The sequence below is a fragment of the Ranitomeya imitator genome, chromosome 7 (assembly GCF_032444005.1).
Source record: "Ranitomeya imitator isolate aRanImi1 chromosome 7, aRanImi1.pri, whole genome shotgun sequence".
NCBI lineage: Eukaryota > Metazoa > Chordata > Amphibia > Anura > Dendrobatidae > Ranitomeya > Ranitomeya imitator.
The window spans coordinates 181,170,600-181,194,586 of NC_091288.1; the positions used below are offsets into that span (position 1 = coordinate 181,170,600).

The following is a 23,987-nucleotide window of genomic DNA, read 5'->3' on the forward strand; positions in this document are numbered from 1 at the left end:
ACTATGCTAATTTGATGTGGCTGTTCTTTGTCATGCATGATTGTTAACCTAATGAGGAGCCGACATCTTCAGGATTGTTATGACGTCCGGTGTACTTGTCCTGGATTGATCAGCGGACGAGCTGGAAGCCAGCTCACCTGAATCCAGTCCTGTCCAGAGAAAGACTGGAAGCAAGGAAACAGATCCAGCTCCTTGGTCATAAAATGGTCCTTACTGTTAAATGTTGAAATTCCAAATATCATCCATATTGGCTGAGAAGAATAAAAAAACACCAACGCGTTTCATGGCATGCCATACATAAAGGCGCTTGTCGCACCAGAAACGCGTCAGTGTTTTTTGTTCTCAACAGGTATGGATGATATTTGGAATGTTAACATGTACCAATAAGTAAGATTCTTATGTTCGTGGAGCTGGATCGCTCTTCATTGCTTCCAGTTTCGGGAACACAAAGTGCCACAGCGGAGCAATGTTTCTTTCTCCCGGCGCATGCGCAATTGAAGCCAAGGCAAGTGCCCTCGGGAGCTAGTCTGATGTCAGACCCATTTTTTGCATGGCAGTTAGATGCCAGTTTACAGCCCAGACAGCTTGACTATTGGAAGTAACTGACCGCCTGACGAATATTCGTGAGTAATTAGCATAGTGCATGCGCCTGATTGCAAATGAATTTTCTCCACTGTGCCTGTTTATATAAAAGTATGTCTGCAAAGAAGTCAGAATGCGGAGTGACATGGAGGTGACAGTTCATTCTTGTAAACCCTTGTGACAGATTTACTTAATTCATTGACTCGTCCAAAGATCTTTCCAAGAGATCTCGGAGTATCCTGGCTCCTTCCCCCCGGGGGACTAGCGGGGTTCACAACTCCATAGATCCCAGCAGATGTCGGCATTTTTTTTTTTTTGGAATTCCCCTCTAATTTCCGGTTCTCCCCCTGTTCAGTTCCAGAACCCTACAGGGTCTTTATGTCGTGTGAGAACAATGTATTCCAGACGACATTCCTTCTCGCTGTCAGTTTACCAGCGGTTTTGTTGAGTAATGTCAGAACGGTTTGTGTAGAGGAGTCATTCTTGGTGACTAAGTTATTCATTTGTCATGTTTTTTTTCTCTAAGTAGTTTGACTAAGAATAAAAAAACCATATTAACCCTTCTTATGCATTCTTGACATGCTGGTTCCTTTTCCCCAAAACACGTGGATTTACCATGGATCCTTGCTTTATTTCCCTAGGAAACCCCTTTAATGAATACTGTTCCCTATAACTTTATGGGTTTTGGTGTTACTGGTTCTCCTTATGGCGATCCAGCTGTTGTCGGACATTTTACAGGCAATGCTCCATGGGAGAAAAGTATTCAAATTAGCACTAATCGTGGAGGTAAAATATTGTCTCTAGTGCAACCTATAGGTAGCTATCTTGTAAGTTAATGTCCAATCCACTAAAGAACTTTGAAACATGACTTAAGGATCTCTGCCAAACCCGAGATGCCCATCTGTAGCCAATATTTTGGTTGAGAATATGGCACTGATTGGCTGGATGAGATGCTGTAAATGCTGCTGTTTTTGGGGTGAGGGATGCACCTTACAGAAATCAAGCTGGTGCCCTATAGTGATGAAGAACAAGTCTACATTGCGGCCATTACTCGGACTGTGGAACACTGGTGTGATGATACTTATCTTATAAAGTGGCCACCTATAGGAGGTACTAGAGAGTTAGTGTCTTTATTTCTGGGCTCAGTTTGTGGGCAAGTAGACTTGGTAAGTGTTTATTTTTTTAGAAAGTAAAACAATAGGAAGTTCTGTTTTGTTTTTCTTAATTTGTAAAGAATTTGGTCTTGTGATATCTTGATCTAGTGAAGAACAGCAGTTTCTTGTGCCATGTGATTCGCTAATCAGTATGAAATAATCTCGCCTCTGCTGGATAATTCTTTGCGTTTGTGGCGAGGCTTGTGGTCAGTTTAGAATCCACAGGAAACATTTAGGAACTTGTTGTGTTCCTCTATTGTTGCCTGTGGTAAGTTCCTTTTTACTTCGAATGGCATAGTTTAGTCATTTTTTTTTTCCCCTAAGAATTTAGTGATTCTTTTTCTTCTAGCTGAATGGGTGTATGCCAACTTCACAGGGTATCATGTTTGTATCAAGACAACTCATCCATTGCTATAGAGATTCTAGATGGCTAGTACACGTTGTACTCACTAAAGGGTTATCCGGTTGACAAAAACAATTTCCATATACAATATTAGGGAATTCTGAATTAAGGGCGGTTCCTCTGTTGAGGATCATCCATGTACTCGTCAGAGTGGAGGGCAATGAGTGTCTACCACTTTGGAAGACCCTAACTGTCCTACAGTATGTAGATAATCAAACACTGTGAAATTCTTCATATACCCTGTGTTGGCCCTATAATAAATTGTAGATTCAGTTGGAAGTCTTTTTTTTTTTTGGCAATCCCTTTTTGTTAGAAGCATTGCCCATAAGATGAGGTTGTGGGAACCTTCAGCGATCAGCTGTAGCCTTCTCAAAACTCATAAGCAAGTGAAAGTTTTTGGCTACAGCACCATCACAGGCAGGCAAAATAGATCATTACACAGTGCCTATTACAGCAAGGGGCATTCAGACATCTATGCATATGGGTTTGAAATCAGACCGCTAATATCATGGACCTGCCCACGGGTCGGGAGAGCTACGTCAAGTCCATGCATTGTGGTTCAATCTTGGATCGATTTAAATGACTGTCTGAATGTGCCCCAAATGAGGCCTCTGTGTTGCTTGTACTTTGGGTCTTCCAGAGCAGGAGACCCCTTATAGCCAAAAATTTGTCCTGGTCTGAGTATATTCTATCTAAATTAAATTGTCAGATATATACGAGGGTAGTCCAATGTAGAAAACCTTGCATATCCATTAATATGGATTTTTGAGTTAATGGATTGAGGAGCCTAAAATAATTTGGCCAAAGAGAAGAGCAGCTACAAAGATCTTCTTCTGGAGGACCGTCCTGTCCACAATCATACAGATGTTGATTTATTTGATAATCCTCTGGGGATGCTGTAGAGAAATGTAGCAGTTACTTCCCGGTTTGTTCTCGCATTATTAGGCTAATCATGAAATGTCCGTCTATATCATGGAGCCTTGTCAACGAGTATGAATTGTCTAAAGCCAATTTGGAGAAGTTCTAGTTGAGTTTTTCGTTGTCATGAGTTTTGGTCAGTTCAGAACCGCTTGATCTTGGCAAGGGTCAATCATCTGGGTAGTGTAGGTTATCCTAGTAACAGACGTTCCTCTGGTTAGGATGTCTTCACACTTCTTCTTGTTTACTCGTCCGGTGTTTATTGGAGAAGACAATGTTTAGCTCTTACAGACCAGGTTCCTCAGTGATGTAAATCTACTCCCTAACAAAAAAAAAATGCTCTCTTGAAAAATTTTCCACGTTCCCTGCCATTTCTCCTAAAGGCTTGTTGGAAATGGCCCTCGTCTGTCTGAAAAAGCGCAGATGACTTTTGTCTGGAGGAAAGGGATGTTTAAACTATTTGACCCTGTAAATTCAGATATATTTTAGTTATGGTATAAATCTTAATAATACAGTAGACAATAAAGTAACTAGCCGGGTTGGCCACCTGCGGAGCCCTTTGTGCGGACCCGTCTCTACGAGCCCGTACATATGTTTTATTTTAATGGAACGGGAAGGCTTTGGGGACCTGTAGCATTTGTTTTAAGAAGGAAGTGGGCTGACCTGTTTGGTTGCCATGAAGTGAGACCATTATTATTTGTGTTTTGAGGAACATCTGCGTTCAATTTATTACATTGGATTTTCTAAATTCTTTCTTGCCACAAGTTGATAGTGTACGGACCTATGAAATGTATCTTTTTTTTTTCTTTCTTTTTTCGCTCATTGTTACTCAGACACAGGGTTTAATTTTTTTTTTTTTGGGAACCTGGAGCATACTTTTCCAGTAATGACTCCTTTTCTCCAAGCAAATGATATATTCTCCAGGTTTTCTTTAGCACTGGGTTGAACATTTCAATAAATGCTTCTATACGTATTTTTTTTTTTCCCAGTGCGGAACAAGATTATTGTGAGATCAGTAGTTGGGGCTATGTCTAGTTTTTCACAACTAAATAAAATGAACATTTTCTTTAATTTGTAATGTGCGGTATATAAAAATTGGCTGAGAAGCATCTGTTGGTGTAGCTGCGGCATTTCAAAGAAAAATATGCTTTAGGCTATGTGCACACGTTGCAGATTTGACTGTGCAGATTCTGAATTTCTTGGCAGAAAACGCAGGTCAGAATCTGCGCCTTTTTTTGGTATGTGCACACGTTGCAGATTTTTGTGCGGATTTCTTCCTTTTTTTTTTTTTTTTTTTTACCCCTGCAGACTTCTATTATGGAATAGGCGCAGAAACACAGCAGATCTGCAAAAAGAATTGACATGGTCCTTTTTTGAATCTGCTGCGTTTTCTGTGCAGATTTTTCTGCACCATTAGCACAGCATTTATTTTTTTTGCCATTGATTTACATTTTATTTTTTTTATCACTTGCAGAACTGCAGCGTTTCTGCGCGGAAAAAAAAGCTGCAGATCTGCAGGAAATCTGCAACGTGTGCACACACCCTTAAGGCTATGTTCACACGCTGCGGATTTTGCTGCAGATCCGCAGCGTTTCCGCAGCTGCGGGTCTGCAGCGGTTTCCCATGCGTTTACAGTACAATGTTAACCTATGGGAAACGCAATCCGCAGCGCATGCTAAAGAAAAAACCGCGCGGAAACACAGCGGTTTACATTCCGCAGCATGTCAATTTTTTGGTCGGAATCCGCAGCGGTTTTACACCTGCTCATAATAGAAAACTGCAGGTGTAAAACTGCAGTGAAATCCGCACAAAAAACGCGGTAAATCCGCAGGAAAAACGCAGTGTTTTTGCCCTGCTGATTTATCAAATCCGCTGCAGAAAAATCCGCAGTGGACCATTCTACGTGTGCACATACCCTAAAAGCCGCCATGGACTGAGCCACACGGGAGACTAGTTGGACAAGCGGCTCACCAGTGGCTTTTCCCCACCCATTCCCTTTGAGTGATTGATGGCTCCCTGCGTCACTCCAGGTCAGTGGGAGGCGAGAAGCTGCTGTCTGACTAGTCTCTCGTGCGTCTTGGTCCCCAGCGTCTTTTAAAGTATGTTTTTCTTCGGAACTCCATAGCGTTACCTGTCTGAACCATGCAGATAGTTTCTGATACATACTGCCTGTGGATCGGCTGTCATGTTCCCTTTAAATGCTGCCTTCTGTACACTGTATAAGTGAGCTGTACTAATGATTGACAGGCACACAGGGACATTTTTCTTGAACTGCGCAGGCACCTGGTGTAGAGCACGTGCAAACCTTAGACCAGGCGTAACTTGATGGAGCTCGGAATGGTGCATGTCAATCAGGCTTAGAAAATCACATTTAGGGACCGGAGAAAAGAACCTTCCTGCATGGCAGCCACACCCCGTCGAGAGTATTCATCGCATGAAGAATATTTCTGCAACTGTGTCTAGAGACAGTAGGCTTGGGTGAAAACACACGTGTAACTTTGACACCACCATGACTCTTTGGCTATGTTCACACGTTGCATATTTGCTGCTTTTTTTTTCCTGCAGGCAAAACTTGCTCTCTTGGCAGTAAAGAAACTGTTTTTAAAAAGCAATTTTGCTGTTTTTCATGCTCCTACCGTTTAGTTCCTGAGTTTTCTGCACTAAAAAACAGCCCAAAACCCGATACCTGCGTGTTTGCTTTCTATGGGTGAAAAAAATGCAGCAAAGACACTGATAGAAGTGACATGCCGCAGTTTTCCTATTCAGTCAGGGAAAAGAAGCAATATGTGTGTATGAGACTTCTGAAATCTCATAGCTTTTGCTGGTTCTGTAAAACTCCGCTTTTAATTTGCATAACGAATGCAGCAAACGAACCAAGCAAAAACGCAACGTGTGAACATAGCCTTAGAAAGTCATTGGCGGTCGGAAGAACCATTCGATCATGTTTTTAGCCTGTGCTGTATTTGATGAGTAATGAATAAATCTCCCAAAAGTGCATTGACACAGAGCTATTTCATAGCTAAGCAATGGTGCAAGGTGGCAATTTGTAAAATATTAATATAAGCATCCTTACCGGGGTCTCAAAAGTGGAGATTACAAGGTGCCATATTGAAGCTATACAGGGCGTATACTGTGTATTGTTCTACTGATGCAAATGTTGGGTGGATCCAGCATGACGTCCACAGGTAATAATTAAAATCAAAGTCACTTATTCTTAGAGATTAAAAACATTCTTGACAAATAGTGCAAAGAATATTCGGGATGAACCCTACGCGTTTCGAGCATTGTACAGTACATGGCATAGACTGCGCTCGGTCTACTATCTGCACATTGGGACCCAGGGCGATCTCGCTCTACCTCCGCTCTGCTGAATCTGCCTGTGTTCCCTCAGTGTATTCTGATGGTAGGAAAATGTTCTGGAAATGTCGAAAGAGCGCCAGACTGCCCTCCCTGCAGATCCGAAGCGTCAGATGAAATCTCCGTGATCTAATATTATATAATGGTGGCTGCTCGTCCTGCTGAGAACAGATCAGTGATAATGTGGCTGCTGATCTTAGCACTGATCCTAATTCTACGTTCTGTTCCTTTTTCATCCGCTTTACTGCATACTGTGCCTGAAAATGACCAGGCCACATAGCAGCTATTAAAGGGGCCACTAAGATGGCGAATAATGTGCAGTTGGGTGACGGAGAAATGTTATGTATTGCTTGGGAAGCAATGCAAAATATGGAAGATTGCTTCGTGTCTGTTACGTTGTTCTGTACTGTCTGTGTGCAAATATTGCAAAAGTGAAAGAAACCATTTCGGTCATGGTGACCAGTGTGTATAAGTCAGCCGAGTCTCCTAACCTGGACTCCTCAGCCTCCCATAGGCCCATGAGACTGTTGAGCCCGGTCCAGGAGAGCGGAGGCAGGTCTGGGAAATCACGGCCCATATATGGGCCACTCGGACGTCTGCCTTCAGAGTTGATATTTGGTACTACATCTGCAAAATATATTGGGAAATATTGGAATTGCGGTAAAATAACCGTTCTTAGACTCCGACATTTTTTGCATATGGTTTTTCGTAAGACTGAAGTGCCTAAGAGCCCTTTACTCTTTACATACGGTATCTATGTCAAATGGCAGGAAAATCACTTTAATGTGGAAGAAGATGATGCCCCTCCAAGAGTAGTCTGAAATATCCTAAGTGACCCCTCCGCTGCATAATGCCCACCTTTCCTTTTTTGTCATTCTTGGGAAGTTGATACTGCCAAAGCCTAAAGTACAGATGTGTCCACCCTCGCCCAACGCAAATTTCATTATGAGCTCTACATTGTTATTATTCAAGTTCAGGACATTCTCTCCAGACACAGAGCATAAACCATGCCTGACAAGAGTAGGCCGAGTAATGCTAAAATGATGTTTAGCTGGTCATCTTGGATATCTCAGAAGGGGAAAAGTAGAAAAATTTCTTGGACGCTCCATTGGGAGAGATGGGAAACCATGGCTGCGTTCACCAAAGAAGCCAACGAGAATGGGATTATGTGCAAAAATCGTCTTTTCTCAGGCGCCATGGTTTCCTTTGTTCCCCGATGAAGGCTACAAGAAGAGGATTTTATGTTGATCTCAAAAATGCTCTATTCTTGGATGCTTCTTTGGGGGACACAGCGATGGTTTCCTCTGTCCACCCCCCCAATGAAGACTATAAGAAAGGGATTTTACGGTGGGGCCAAATAACCCTCTTTTGCTCACGACCTACTCATATAATGAACAAATGACAGGTGTTTTCTTTTGAAAAACTGATCTCGACACTCGGTAGACACTTCACATTCCCCATCTTTATCTTTGTTAAGCTTTTCACAAAGAATAAAACGGAATGACACCTATATTGTGCCGATGGGGTCTGTCGGGGGCCTAGAATTTCCGTAATGGAACCATTGTGGTTCCGAACATCTATTGCGCCACTTTGCTGCCGTGAAACTTCTTTTTCACCCAGTTGTCGCCCCCGCCTCATTGTATTTTCGTTTGTCCCCCACCTCATTGTATTCTCTTTCTGTCCTATGTGCTGTATTCTCCATTTTTCTGGAGTTGTATTTATAACCGTTCACCGTAATGACATTACTCTTCTTAGCAGGATGTTAACGTTCTGTTTTTCGGGTCAAATAGGTGATGCTAATCGCTTAATTAATGAAGCCTCTAAACTGTTGCCAGATTGCCGACTGGTTTGTGCTTTTCTGACCTACTTTTTTTCTATCTAGTCAGAAATTGCCCGGAGGCCCTTTGTACGCTGGAGGAGAGCGCTGCCCTTGTTGGAAAGAGGGAAAACAATGGCGTCCCTGTCTACTCCTAATGCAGAAAGTGTGAAGCCAGAAAATCTGTTTATGTTTCTAGCCAACGGCGGGGGGGGGGGGGAATTTTCTGGGGATTTGTGTGCTGCAAAATCTTAGAAATCGTCAGCTTAACGAAACGGGACAAGGACACCCCACCTAAAGTGTAACGTGTCGCCTGATGTCTGCCAAAGTTGCCAGCAGCCATTTGGGTCTGGAATTGAGAGGACACCCACCATGCATTCGAGTTGTCACTATTAACCAATCTCCAATGCGTACAGTCGTCTTTATGTAGAATCGCTGACCTTGCTGTCTGCCCTTCTCGTGTGCGTGACCCCGGAAACGATTGACTTAGATGGGTCACCGCAGCCCTAATGGGACACAGTTCCTCCATGTACAATAGGTTTTTTTTTTTCTTCCTTTGTTTTGCTTTCATACGTTGATGTAATGTAATCTTACAGAACTGTGCCCTGGAAATCCAGTCGCATTGACATCTGTGCATGTAACGCTCTGGGGAATTGCCACACATGGAAACAAAAGGTATGAGGGGCACGTCCAATGCTACAGAGTGCAAAATAATAATAGCAAAATGTGCAAAATCCTTGGAAAAACGAGGAAATCCATTAGAGGGAGTTACATGGGATTTTTTTTATTTTTTATTTATTCTGAAATAATTTTTCACCATAAATCCAACAGTACACCTAAAAATAAGAACATTTCTAACTTATCTTCTTAGAGGAATTCGGTAGATTTAAAGGGGTATTTCCATCTCTAAGACCCCTACCCCAATACGGAGTAGTTGTTATAAAATTAGTATTAGTAATAATAGCAAATAGCTCCATATAGAAACGTAGTATAGTTCTTCTGATTATCTTTGTCACTTACCCCCTGTTCAGGGCATTGCAGTAGCAAAGATCTCCATGGGTATGACCTAACTAACAACTAAGGCCTCTTTCACACTTCAGTTATTTGGCGTCAGTCTAAAACCGCCATTTTCCTCAAATAACGGATCCGTCATTTTTTTTGACGGATCCGTTATTTTCCCATAGACTTGCATTAGTGACGGATTGTGACGGATGGTCGTCCGTTCCATCCGCCATGCGACGGATCCGTCGACATTTGGCGGACGTTTTCTGAAAATAGACGGACATTGGAACGTTTTTTGTCAACGCCGAAATGGCGGATCGCGACGGATCCGTCACGTCCGCCATTCCATAGAATGGGCGCCTATGGGCGACGGATCCGCCGCAACCGTTTTTTCGGCGGATCCGTCGCCCCAATCCGTTTTTTCAATTGCGCATGCTCCAAAAAGTAGATACTTCTCCCAGACAACCCCCAAGTAACGGATCCGTCAAAAAAACGGATCCGTTAGAACCGTTTTCGCAACAATTGTGACGGATCCGTCAATCCGTCACTATGTCGGTAGTGACTGACGCCAAAAGACTGAAGTGTGAAAGAGGCCTAACTCACTATATGAGTGGTTGTAACCATGGATACCTAATCTACTGCACATGGAGTAAGCGACATAGCGAATCAGAAGAACTATACTACATTTCTAATTGGAGCGATTTGCTAATATTATTATTATTACGCCTTCTACATATAGGATCTTGGAGATGAGAATAATCCTTTAAGTCCATCGAGTATTGCCTAACATATTGATACAGAGGAAAGCAAAAAATTACAGAGTTGCTTACTGTCGTGTGTACTATTGATTAATGAACTAAAAATTTAAAAATATGGTTACTTCTAGCATATAAATTCAGTTTCTGGTGAATAATAAGTACAGTATAAATAAACAGTATTATTTTTTCTATTTTTTTTCCGAACTTGCTTAAAGGGGTATTCCCATCTCTCTCCAACGTCCTATCCCAATATGTAGTAGGAGTGATAGTAATATTAACAAATACCTCCAATTAGAAATGTAGTATAGATCCTATAATAAGCTATGCCGTTTACAGCATGTGCAGGGCATTGCAGTGAGGTAGGCATGGTTACGACCACCCATACAGTGACAGCTGGTAGTGGTCGTAACCATGGATTCCTAAGCAACTGCAACGCCCTGCACATGGGGTAAGCGACATAGCTAATCAGAAGATCTATACTACATTTCTAATTGGATGCATTTGCTAATATTATTATCACACCTACTACATATTGGCACCAATCCTTTGTGTATGTGATTCTTCACATCGTTCGCTGACAGCCTGGATTGGGTATGTTGGGTTTGAACATGCCCAAGCCCTTTTGTCCCTGCTTTTCTTCTACCCCTTCCTTTTTGCCAATATATGCTGTGGCTTGAGAAAGTATTTCCCCACCCCCTTGGCATTATTTGTGTTTTTGCTACCTCACAACCTGAGATTTCAGGTTTTTTTTTTTTTTTGAGGGTCTGCATCAGTTCATGTAAAGAACACGCCTATAACTGTGAACATTTTTGTTTTTTCATTTTTTATTGTGAAGCAAACAGCAAACGGGACAAAATAACCGAAACTTCAGCATGCATAACTATTCACTCCCTCTAAAGTCAGTACTTTGTAGAGCCTCCTTTTGCAGCAATTACAGCTGCAAGTCGCTTTGGATAAGGCTACTTTCACACTTGCGTTTTTCAGCTTCCATCACAATCCTTTGTTTTTTGAGAATGCAGGATCCTGCATTTTCCCATAGACTTGTATTAGCGACGGATTGTGACGGATGGCTATCTGTCGCATCCGTCGTGCACTGGATCCGTCGTGTTTTGGCGAACCGTCAGCACGAAAAATGTTCAAGGGAACGTTTTTTCGTACGTCGCGCCCGCCATTTCCTACCGCGCATGTGCGACCAGAACTCCACCCCGTCCTCCCCGGTATTTAGAATGGGCAGCGGATGCGTTGAAAAACGGCATCTGCTGCCCACATCGTGCCAAATTTTCACAATGTGCGTCGGTACATCGCGCCGACGCATAGCGACGGCACCGTACCGACGCAAGTGTGAAAGTAGCCTAAGTCTCTGAGCTTTCCACATCTTGCCACTGGGGTTTTTGCCCTTTCCTCAAGGCAAAACTGTTCCTATTCCTTCAAGTTAGATGGTTTCCTCTGGTGAACAACTATCTTCAAGTCTGACCACAGATTCTCAATTGGATTAAGGTCTGGGCTTTAATTAGGCCACTCATTTACACGTTTCCCTTTAACGACCAATGACGGACTCGGCACGTCATGAGCAGGTGTCCGTTCCTGCACTATGTCAGTCATGACTTTGAATTGTCACTGTGTGTAAACACGCAGTGACTGTTCAGTGCTGACAGCTGTCAGTGACAGCTGAGCGTCACGGGATGAGGTGCAAGGACCCATGTCATCGGCGCCTGCACTCACATTGCTGCGATCGGTCAGTCAATCTGACTGACCGAGCTCAGCATGATCGCTCAGGAGGAGCTGAAATATCAGAAAACTTCTGAAACTCTGAACAGAGGCCAAACGGAGTCCAGAGTAACTCTGCTGCCTCATAGTGAATGGATCCCTCAGGGGTTTCATCTGAATCGGGTAATTCAGAGATTTAGATGGAAACCCCAAAGTAAGTGCTCAACGTAGAGCACCGGATAACTGTGACCCCAAATGGGGTATTGCCATATACGGCAGAAATTGTGGGACAAATTTTGGTGCTATTTTTCCCCATGTACAAATGTAAAATCTGGGGCTAAAACAAACATTTTGTAGGAAAAATGTCAATATTTTTTTTCACTGCCCAATTGTATAAAATTCTGTGACGCACTTGTGGTGTCAATATAATCACTGCTGTTCTGGCACATCAGGGGCTCTCCCAGTGGGTCAAGGCACCCTGAAACCATAACGGTAAAATCTGCGCTATACTATGGCGCTCCTTCCCTTCTGAGCTTTGCATTGTTCCTCAGAAGTAGTTTCCAATTAGGCTACTTTCACACATCATCAGGCACAATCTGGCAAATTTTTAGAGAGAGAGAGCAGATTGGAAAATTTATGATTTGTGAAAAAAAAACAAAAAAAACAAAAACGGATTTGGTCGCCGGATTCCATCATTTCACCTCGCGTTTCATACGTTTTTCGCCGGATCCATCGTTGGCCGTTTTTTTCGCCGGAGTTTTCTCCGGCAATAAAACGGATGAAACATGAGGCCATCCGTCTCAATCTGGTGCTAATACAAGTCTATGAGGAAAAAAAAGGATCCGGTGGCAACTTCTGCTGGATCCGTTTTTTTCAAACCTCCCCTGGACCCAATTTTTAGTTATTTGATCCCATAAATTTTAATTTATGCCTATACTTCTCTCACCTCGCCAATTTAAACTATTCAGTGCTGATGCATCACACACAAATCGGATTACAGAAATATTTAAACAGTTTGTAATGTAACAAAATACCGTAGGTAAAAACAAAGGGGTGAATACTTTTGCAAGCCGTTTTGTCTGTGTGTGTCTGTCAATCTTTGTATTATGAAACTGAAAGTTCTCTGTGACTCTTTCATTACGATAGAAATCTCAACAATAACTAGTATCCAGACTTGTCATTTAAGCTGACAGACGAAAGTTTGTGAATACGGGGCTGAAGTCGATAAGAACCATATTGGCCCGACCTTTATGACCTTTGGATCAGGCGAATGACTCTTGATAGTCCATCCCATCAGTGTTGTCAGCTTTGTGTAGAGGGTATGAAGTTTTATACTGGACAGCTCCTTTAAAAAAATAAAGTCCCTGAAGAGAGTGTAGGAAACTTTGTTTCTTCTGGGTGTTAAAAAAAATGTTTATCGGTCTTGACCTGGCCTTTGGGTCATCAGTTAAGCTGTCAGACAGTAGGCATGGGAGTGTTTTTCTGTTTCTTGTTCAGTGGCTGCTGCTTTCTGACACATGGTGCTGCTTTGTTTTTGAACCATTAATCTCGAGGTCACTGCACAGGTCATCGGAAGATTAAATAACTTTTGAGTCATTAGAAAAGTCGGAAGTCACTTCCTCACCCTTTGACTTGTAGGCCATACGGGACTGTGGGGTATGTTTTGTTTGGTATTTGACATTTGTGACAAACTTGTACTCGCATCTGGAATTTCGAAAACTTTAGGTGGAACTGGTCATGTCTCCTGCTTTAGAACAAAGCAATGGGGAAGACAACTTTGCATATAGTTGTAGAGCTTGATGATACTTCTCACTTGCATCATATTTTTTTGTTCTCAAATTTTCATTCAAAGGGCTTGTTCAGGGTTAGAAAAGACGATCCGAGTCTCTTATTGAGGCTGAGCTGCAATACCAGACTCCACAAATGGGCAGTGGTGGCACAGTTTCTGGAGAAAATGAAGACTCTTCTTCATTACTAGACCACCAACTGGAACGTCAGCCTGCATTTTTTCTAGCTGGTTACACTTGATGTCCTAGAGATGATCAGATCTTGTCGGATAATTGTGAGGCTGATATAACGATTTCTTTATACCATGTAGAAATCCTATTCTTAGGATAGGCCATCAATATTTGATCAGTGGGGTAGGAACCTTTGCATTCCAGCCGATCTACAGAATGAAGGACCCTTCCTATAAACCCATAACCAATTTTCCCCTGGAATTATATTTATTATGTACAGAGCAGAGTTGAAGCATTACCAGTTCCTTGGCCTTAGCTTTTTCGAGATTGCGTGATTCTGGCCAAAGACTTTGGGCGCAAGATGCCTCCTCCCCAGCAGCGATGGATGTTATTGTGACGGTCATTGTAATTGATCTTTACAAACTCCTTTTATCCTGCGGGTTCACATATGTGAAGGCTCAGGGCCAGCAGAAAGACGACCAGCAGAATGGGATCCATATCATGAGTGATGATGACCAGCTAGGCCTCCTTCCTTCCACCATGGTGGTCACTGTGTTAGCACCTGCTTTGATCACTGGTGCTCTCTTGGTTGAGACCTTTTCTTTCCGGCTGCTTTCTACTTGGACCAGCAGACATTTTTTTTTCTCCAGCATTGTCTCTGGTCAATACTTGTGCACCAGTTTGAAGAAATGCGTGGCTGCCTGCCGATCTATGGCCCAGATGATCCGGTTGATTGCGGAGGTATGGGAGAGTCACCTTCAGTTGCTTGTACAAGATGGACCACTGGCAGTTTCACAAAGTGGATGAGATCACTTCTGAGTTGGATGCCCTGCCCAATGCCAAAGTTCTTAGATCTCTTCTCAAAAAGTGGGTTCACCACCTTCTTGAGAACAGAAGGAGCCAGAGACACCTTCTGTCCCTTCCATGGTATGGTTTCTTTGAGACATGTTGGTTGGGGGCAGAAAACCACATAAATATATTTTTTGTTCTGTCTGTGGCCGGGACTGCAGCTCAGTCCCATGCATGTGAGCTGCATTACCAGGTACAGGCACAACTGAAGGTACCTGGTAACCAACTGATCTCTCAAAGTAAGCCGTCAATCAATACTTTAGGCCTTAAAAACCAATTTAGCTGCCATTCCAGCTCCTATAGATGTGCCATCCAGAGGTGACCTTATTTCTGCCTAAGGCATCCATTATATAGGTAAAACTGAGATTACTGCTCATCCATTCATTGGAATGTAGTTAAATCTCTAATATCCTTCTGGATTGGCGCTAATTCTCTTTGAATTAGTGGATTTAATACTGGTTTAGCCTCAAAAGTGGAACTGAATTTTGCAACATAGATATTTTCACAAAATTATTTTATATAGAATTTCCGAAGATATTACATTTAGGTCATTAATGATAACAGAGTGTAAATATAGGGAAAGAAGGAGTTAGTACTGATTAACCTCGTGTGTTCCCATTTATAGCATTTTGCATTGACCCAGATATTGGACTGGCGTGCTAATCATGGATTCAGTGTGACATGGTTAGAACGTTGGATAGGGGTGATATTCTCAGAATGATTGGCTACTGAACACATATAATACAGCCACACAATAAAGTATGTTGCTGGTTGATCGGTCGTTTTAAAGGAATCTGTCAGCAGTTTGTTTTCTATTTAATTTGATATAGGGGCTGAGACACTGATTCCAATGATGTCACTTATTGGGTTATGTGCTGCTTTTTCAATAAAATACTGTTTTATGAGCAGGAGATTATCACTCGAGGACTTGGTGTCTCGTGCCTCCTAGTCCACTGCTCTGTGTAGCCATGCCCCCCTTCACTGATTAGCAGGTTTTCTCAATATACAGTATATTAAGAAAGTTGGTGTGGATGGGGTTATACAGAGCTCAGCATTCTGAGCACTGCTAGATCAGCAGAAGAGAAAAAAACAAGGATTATATCAAAATGATAGGAAGCAGCCCAGCAAGTAACACATTGCTGGAATAGGGGTCTCCGCCCCTACATCATACTGCTTTCAGATTACATAGCACAAACCTGATCGATTCCCTTCAATGTACGATTGTAATGCCAACACAGACATACCCATTTTAGTCCATAGTAACTGTAATAGTCACTCAACCTGGCTTTTTTCTAGTTTTGCAGTTCAGTAAAACCTGTTGATGAACGAACGAGCGATCGGTCTTTCTATGAATATTCTTGCACCCTGCATCTTTATTCAGTCTGGCAGTCCTGTTAGCTTTGGTCTTTCTGGCAACCGGACCCCAAATGATCTTATGGGTAGACGATAATGCTTCAGACTGGAATAACCCTTTATGTCCGCTTTTTTATTTTTGACTAAAGTCCTTTTGTCAGCTCGGCTCATAGCTTTCTTCTTTTGGTGGCACCAGTGAGTTCAGGCAGGACAATGGCAGCAGTATGTCAGGGTATCTCAGGGGTTGGTTACACTGCTGGTGTCACAATGCCGGTCTTTATATCTTCCTCTGTTTGTCGTCAGCCTGTGAGATCCTGAGTATCTATTAAGTAGCAGGATTTTTTTTCGTATAATGGTGATGGTCTTTCTGGCCACCACCACCATGCTTTTATCTCACTTGGCACCGGTCCTATGAGATGGAGGAATGTGGCATGGAAACTATATGCTTGAAAGCAGCTTTACACCACGTACGACACGATTGTAAAATGAACTTTGATTGACGAAGGATGCAACATCCAAGAAACTTTCCTTTTGACGTTTGTGTTTTGATGTTCTCCATAAATCCTCCATTGTTTTTATACGACATGATCATAAACACCTTTCACTAGCGTGTCTCGAGGTCTTTCATGCCGTGGGTTTCCTAATCTTCCTTTCATGCATAATTGTTTTGTTTGAACATTTGATAATGGGTTCCCATCCAAAAAAAATCGAAAACTAGTTAGGTTTGCACATGTTTTTCGCGTCTTACTTTGCCTTGCCTCAAAATGGTAATTGATGTTCTGTAATTGAGCCTGGGCCCTTTAAACTGTGATGTCGCAAGCTGTAAAGGTGCTGTAATAAAATGTTCTACACCGGGACCTATAGCCGGCTGACATTTGATTGCAGTGTTCTGCTACGATGTTGCATCTCGCTATGGTGAATTTGGTTGCAACCGGCAGCAAGATACTCATGATTGCTGAATTGTCCTAGACTTTAAGGGGTTTTCCGGGCCCATTAGATTGTTGGCCCATCCTATTGTTCGGTGGTAGATCATTTTGCCGTATCTAGCTCCGTCAGGGGCACCGCTTTCTCTGAAGCCCAAGGCTGAGACATGGATGCAGTGTAAACAGACGGCCATTTGGCCAACAGCCATTTTGGCCGCCTCTCCCTTACACAGGAGCGATCGGTTGGCCAAGTGTTCTTTATGACTGATATGTCAGCCGGTGGCTTATCTCAGGGAGAACAATGCAATCAGCAGTCCAAAATCAGACATGCACGATCGACATCTCTCCCCACCATCAGTCTGCCGGGGCTTCCATACACATTGGACTATTGGCCAAACCTGTCGGTATCGGTAGAATCAGCTAAAATTAGTCTATGTACGGGGGCCTTAAAGGGGCAGCCCTTATAGGACAACCCCTTCTCACTCTAAATGTTTGCCCTATACTCTCCTCCCGTGTCGGCTATGATCTACAGGTGTCTACCCTCCCGCTTCCAGGCTCACGGGAGGTTATGACACTTGAGCCCTGCGCCCAATCAGTGATGGCGTCTCTGTCCCCTCCTGCGGATGTATAAGTAATCAATAGGAAGTGAGAGCTGCAGCTTCCAGTTCTGATTGGGCGCAGGGCTTGTGAACTAACGTCACGTGAGGAGCGGGAGCGCAGACACCGCTAGAACGGCACGGGTGGTGACTATAGGGGTTTTTACTTACATGAGGGCAAGCATACTGATAGCCAACGGGCAGTGTACAATCCCTTTAAAGATAGGACATTTTTTTTTTTTAAATCCAATAAAAATCCCTTACCTTAATTTTCACAAAAAGACCAACCCATGAATAATCTTTTAAAAGTGATCATATTGACGGGTAGATAATAATTACCATCTTTTGATCACATTTTGCTTTTTCTGGACCATATGGCTTATAGGTTATTCGAACAGACCATAGCAAACCAAAAGAATGACGACTTGATAACAACCTACAAATTTGATGCCAGTTGTGTAAATAGTAAATAAATTAGTGTTTTTTTTTTTTGTTTGTTTTATCAAGTTCTTGCCATTTTTAAAACTTCCACGTTTTTGTCCAGGAAAGTTTTATTGTACTTTGCAAGAACAGTCATTTTCCAAATTGCAGTGATGTTAATGTATTCACTGTTCTTCTCATTAATTTTCTTGATTTCGGGAATATTACAAGTAATAAACTTTTGCAGCCCTTTATGATATTATCAAATCCTCCTGCAGATATCCTAAGACTTTACATTACATAACTGCTACTTAAACAATGGCATCTTGCAAGGCGGAGCTCCCATTTAAGAGGGCTGTGTCATGAGAAAATGATCTGTAATTTAAATCAAATTTTGAATATACTCAAATTAAAGAAAATAATTGATGATATAAAATAATTTTACATGCTGCACTTTTCACTTTGGACACTGAGCCTCGCATTAACGTATCATTGCAGAGGATGATGCCTTTTTATTCGGTCTCCCATGACAGCACCCTTATATCGTGATGTTGTCATGGTATCCGAAAAACACCGCTACCGGTAAGTAGCTAAGTATTTATTCAGTCTCCCATGACCGCACCACGATGTACGGGTGCTGTCATGGTATCCGAAAAAGACCATTACCGGTAAGTAGTCTCCCATGACAGTACCACGATGTAGGGGTGCTGTCATGGTATCCGAAAAATACCGCTACCGGTAAGTAGCTAAGCATTTCTCTGTCACCGGTATAATTGAGAGGCGGACTCTCAGATCAGGAAAGGCAAGCTATTGGACAATAGTAGGCTCAATACAGGATGGGAAGTGAGGTATATGAAGTTCCAGTACCGGTAGTGCTGGCTGAATGCTGATTTATAGCGAAATCGTCTGCTCAAAAATAGGGTGTATGGAAGTTACAGAGCATGAGAATCGGGTTAGTTCCTGTACATATTAGACTGGTATGTGCTCCACTGGTGGGGGATGAGGGCAGCGAGACAATGCTTTTCTACAGGTTTTGTGTGAAAGGAAAGGTGCACTTCTTCCAAGACGCCTGATTTTTGTTTTCTTCTCATTCCTTTGCCCATGTAATGTATGGATTTGTCTCCCATGTTGCCCAGCGTTCAGCTAATAACCTGACTCGCAGCACATGGAAGTGATTTCTTTTTTGGCTGCATAAAATGTCTGCATATTCTGTGCTGAATCCTAATCAAGACTAAATCTCCGTCAAGTCCTAAGCCGTCCTTTGTGGGAAACATTCCATTTTTAGCCTCGTTTCCAATGGAAAAAGCTTTATCAAACCACTTCTGTGTGTTCTGTCCTAAATGAGAAGTATTGCACATCGTCGGGAAACATCCTAGGGGGAGCGATAAACTAAACCCACACATGCTGGATTACATTGTCAGGAGTCCCGCTGTCGAAATGCGGGTCAGTGCACTTCGACACTTAAGTGTCTTGTACTTTCAGCAAGGTTGTACAGTGCCTAATGAAAAGTAACTCTGCATTAAATTCTCGTGGGCTTTCTTGTTGTTTTTTAAGCCTTTTATTCTACCTGTAATATAATTAATGCTAATTGACTTCTCCCATTAGACTAACTTTGGGAGAACTAACCGACAATGTGTCATGTATGGGTGTAACAACTCTTCCCTCCCATAGGAGAGGTGCGTGAACAGAAGTACTGGGCATGTTGTAGTTCAACATGCCCATTTCTTTGTTCCATTGGCGATGGTAACAAGTATCAGGCAATTATTCCTTTCTGCATATTGAAAACGCCTGCCAGGCTATTGTATGGCCTTATATTGAAACTCTCGCTCAGTGCCCTCCTGGAGCATCATCAGGAGTCGGTGATGACTGGGACGGATGTGGGTTATGTCCATATAAATTAAGTACAATAACACATACATACACATTAGACTAGTCGGCTAAACTAGCCAATAGTGTAATATGTAGTGGGGACCTTCACAGTCTCTTCCCGACAGGTGATGTTAGGTAAGAGAAGGATCCAGCCTGTTGAATTTCAGCGGCTGATCCCTTTCTTCTCTCCTTTGACATAGAGAACAGAAGAAAAACTAAAGGGGTTGTCCGGCCTTAAGGCTACAAGTCTGCGGTCACAGAGTGGCTGCAGACTTGTGAATCCTCACATCGTGCGCAATGTGCACGGTGAGGATTCTCTATCACTGGGCATGTGACTGTAGGTATGCAATTTTCATACATTCGGTCACATGCCGACTAGACTCAGTGCAAATGTATTATGCAAAGTCGGACACGTCTAGTTGGAATGTGGCCGGAAGTATGGAAATCGCATATTGTGGTAACATGATCGCCCACACCAGAGAATCCTTACAGTGGGTGCAACTTGAGGATTCACAAGTGTTCAGTCATGTATAGAGTGCCTGCAGACTCGTAGCCTAAGGCCAGACAACCCCTTTAAGTATTCCTGTGCATGGGGAAGTAGGGAGTGATGGCACTCAGCGGGCAGAGTCAGCAACCTGCAGCGCTCCATCTGATGTGAACCTATAGCTTCCAGCCTGCAGCTGTCAGGCAGTGATCAGGAGTTGTAGTTTCACAAGCTCTGGAGTGCCGCAGGTAGTTGACCCATGCCCTGCGGGGTACTGCACCCAGCCATAACTGGCACAATTGTGCTTTTTGGCTCAGTTTGAAAAGAGATGCCCCAACCAGTGTGACTGCTGCCTTGTGCGTGTCCCCTAACTGCATAACGAGACGTGGACTGACTTGTGCTGTTATGTTCTTCTCATGGGCTTACATCTCCTGCGCTTGGACGGCCCGTGGGCGGACTTGGCTCGTCCCTGGGCAGTCTGTGCTGCATATGGCTTTGGTTATAATTTCTGACTTCATGCTGGGACATTGCGGAGGCTTTAGCTCTGGACTTCTGAAGAATGTTTTGACAAGTTTTTAGAATTTTTTTTTTTTTTCCCCTTTCCTTTTCTCTTCACAGAAAGTTACATTCCTGCAGTGAACTTCATTTGCTCATGTTAAGTAAAAAAAAAAAATCTGCCTGTGTTCTGAGATCCAGACATGGTCTTCTACATTTGTCCATGCAAAGAATGAAGCAGCGGGGAATATAGATGACATGACCAGCTCTGCGCTACTCTAGGTGATCGTCGCCCTTGGCACGTCTATTGAATGACCGGAGTGGTTAATAAAGAAATGGTATTAAGGCGCCCATACACATTAGACTAATCTCGGTCAAACGCGCTGATTTGGCCAATAGTCTGGTGTGTGTGGGGTACCGGCCAACTGATGGCGGGGAGAGATGTCAATCGGCATGTTCAGTTTCACACTGCCAAATGTATATTGAATTCTTGAGTGTATACTTAGGCTATGTTCACACATGTTTTTACCGTGGGATCTGCGCCTGGCCACCGTGGTATCTGCTCCTGGCCACCGTGGTATCTGCGCCTGGCCACCGTGGGATCTGCGCCTGGCCACCGTGGGATCTGCGCCTGGCCACCGTAGGATCTGCGCCTGGCCACCGTAGGATCTGCGCCTGGCCACCGTAGGATCTGCGCCTGGCCACCGTAGGATCTGCGCCTGGCCACCGTAGGATCTGCGCCTGGCCACCGTAGGATCTGCGCCTGGCCACCGTAGGATCGGCGCCCATATACTCACCTATAGCCCGTTGAAGTTCTGCTATACTTACCCTCCGCCGCCTTTCTCTCTCCTCTCCATGCTCCTGGGATCGCTCCATTGCAAGCAGCAGCTTGCGGTCCCTTCCCAGGGCTGGTGTGAGCAGGACCTATGATGACGTCGCGGTCACGGCAGGTCCTTGTCCCACACCAGCCCTGGGACGGGAGCGGAACCTGCCGCCTGCAATGGAGCGGTCCCGGGAGCGTGGAGAGGAGCGAGAAAGGCGGCGGAAGGTGAGTATAGCAGGTTTTTTTTTATTTTATTATTTTTAACATGACATATTTTTACTATTGATGCCGCATAGACAGCATCAATAATAAAAGGTTGGGGACACAGGGTTAATAGCGGCGGTAACGGAATGCGCTACCGCCGGCATTAACCCTGCATTAGTGATGACCGGAGGGGAGTATGGAAAGTGCGGGGAGCGGAGCGCCGGGGACACAGTGCGGGGAGCGGAGCGCCGGCCACTGACTGCGGGGAGTATGGAGCGGCCATTTTCTTCCGGACTGTGCCCGTCGTTGATTGGTCGTGGCTGTTTTGCGCCGACCAATCAGCAACTTGGATTTCCATGATAGACAGAGGCCAGGACCAATGAATATCCGTGACAGAAGGATGGATAGACGGAAGTACCCCTTAGACAATTATGTATATAGAAGAGTGAAGGTTTTAACCCCTTCATGACCTTGGGATTTTTCGTTTTTCCGTGTTCGTTTTTCACTCCTCTCCTTCCCAGAGCCATAACTTTTTTATTTTTTCGTCAATTTGGCCATGTGAGGGCTTATTTTTTGCGGGACGAGTTGTACTTTTGAGCGACATCATTGGTTTTAGCATGTCATGTACTAGAAAACGGGAAAAAAATTCCAAGTGCGGTGAAATTGCAAAAAAAGTGCAATCCCACACTTGTTTTTTGCTTGGCTTTTTTGCTAGGTTCACTAAATGCTAAAACTGACCTGCCATTATGATTCTCCAGGTCAGTACGAGTTCATACACACCTAACATGTCTAGGTTATTTTTTACCTAAGTGGTGAAAAAAAATTCCAAACTTTGCTAAAACATAAAAATAAAATTGCGCCATTTTCCGATACCCGTAGCGTCTCCATTTTTCGTGATCTGGGGTTGGGTGAGGGCTTATTTTTTTGCGTGCCGAGATGACGTTTTTAATGATACCATTTTGGTGCAGATACGTTCTTTTGATCGCCCGTTATTGCATTTTAATGCAATGTCGCGGCGACCAAAAAAACGTAATTCTGGCGTTTCGAATTTTTTTTTCGCTACGCTGTTTAGCGATCAGGTTAATGCTTTTTTTTAGTTGATAGATCGGGCGATTCTGAGCGCGGCGATACCAAATATGCGTAGATTTGATATTTTTTTATTGATTTATTTTGATTGGGGCGAAAGGGGGGTGATTTAAACTTTTATATTTTATTTTTATTTTTTTCACATTTTTTTTTAACTTTTATTTTTGACTTTTGCCATGCTTCAATAGCCTCCATGGGTGGCTAGAAGCAGGCACAACGCGATCGACTCTGCTACATAGCAGCGATCTGCTGATCGCTGCTATGTAGCAGAAATGGAGGTGTGCTGTGAGCGCCGACCACAGGGTGGCGCTCACAGCCACCGGTGATCAGTAACCATAGAGGTCTCTAGTACCTCTATGGTTACAATTCTGAAGCATCGCTGACCCCCAATCATGTGACGGGGGTTGGCGCTGACGTCATTTCCGGCCGCCCGGCCGGAAGCGGTAGTTAAATGCGATTGACAGCGGCATTTAACTAGTTAATAGGCGCGGGCAGATCGCGATTCTGCTCGCGCCTATTACGGGCACATGTCAGCTGTTCAAAACAGCTGGAGCCCGCATCAAAGCAGGGGATCTGACCTCGGACGTACTATCCCGTCCGATGTCAGAAAGGGGTTAATTTCAAGAGGAATAAGGGGTGCACTGCTATCACAAATATATCATCATATAAATTGCAAAAATGGGGTGCATTGGATTGGGGTGCGTACTGGATATGTACAAAAGAATAGAAAAAAGACTGATAATGGTGTGCACATCCACATAGTAACATTATAAGAAAAAAACCTTTATTGCACCTCAAGACAAAACCTTTAAAAACCTGTAAAATACATATAACATGACCAATAAACCATCACCCCCAAAGAACTAGGCCAATTAGGCATAGAGTGAAAGAAATGAAATAATCAATGTTCTATTTATGAAAAGCTCAATAATGGCCCATGTACACCATAATATGGGTCTAGTCAGTAAGTATAAGCAAATATTAGTGGCAAGCCATACAGCATCCCAAAAATAATGTGAATACAATACACCTTACATGGCATATATGCACACGATTGCTGTCACCAGTGTGCCGCATTGGGAAAACATATAATAATGCATCCCAACCGGATGAGAATACACAATACATTTTATTATTTTTCTTTCTTTCCATATGACCAAAATAAAACCGATAACTGTTATTATTACAAACATGGACACATTAAAGGGGTTTCTGTGATTTTTTTTTTTT

General features: G+C 43.2%; 1 protein-coding gene and 1 pseudogene across 1 annotated transcript in view; one reads left to right on the forward strand and one right to left on the reverse strand.

The window, feature by feature from the left end:
• LOC138645095 (cytohesin-3) overlaps positions 1-23,987 on the forward strand; it is a 126,173-nt gene that overhangs the window by 4,182 nt on the left and 98,004 nt on the right. The window lies entirely within an intron of this gene.
• On the reverse strand, positions 13,586-14,676 carry LOC138645755 (large ribosomal subunit protein eL8 pseudogene; annotated as a pseudogene).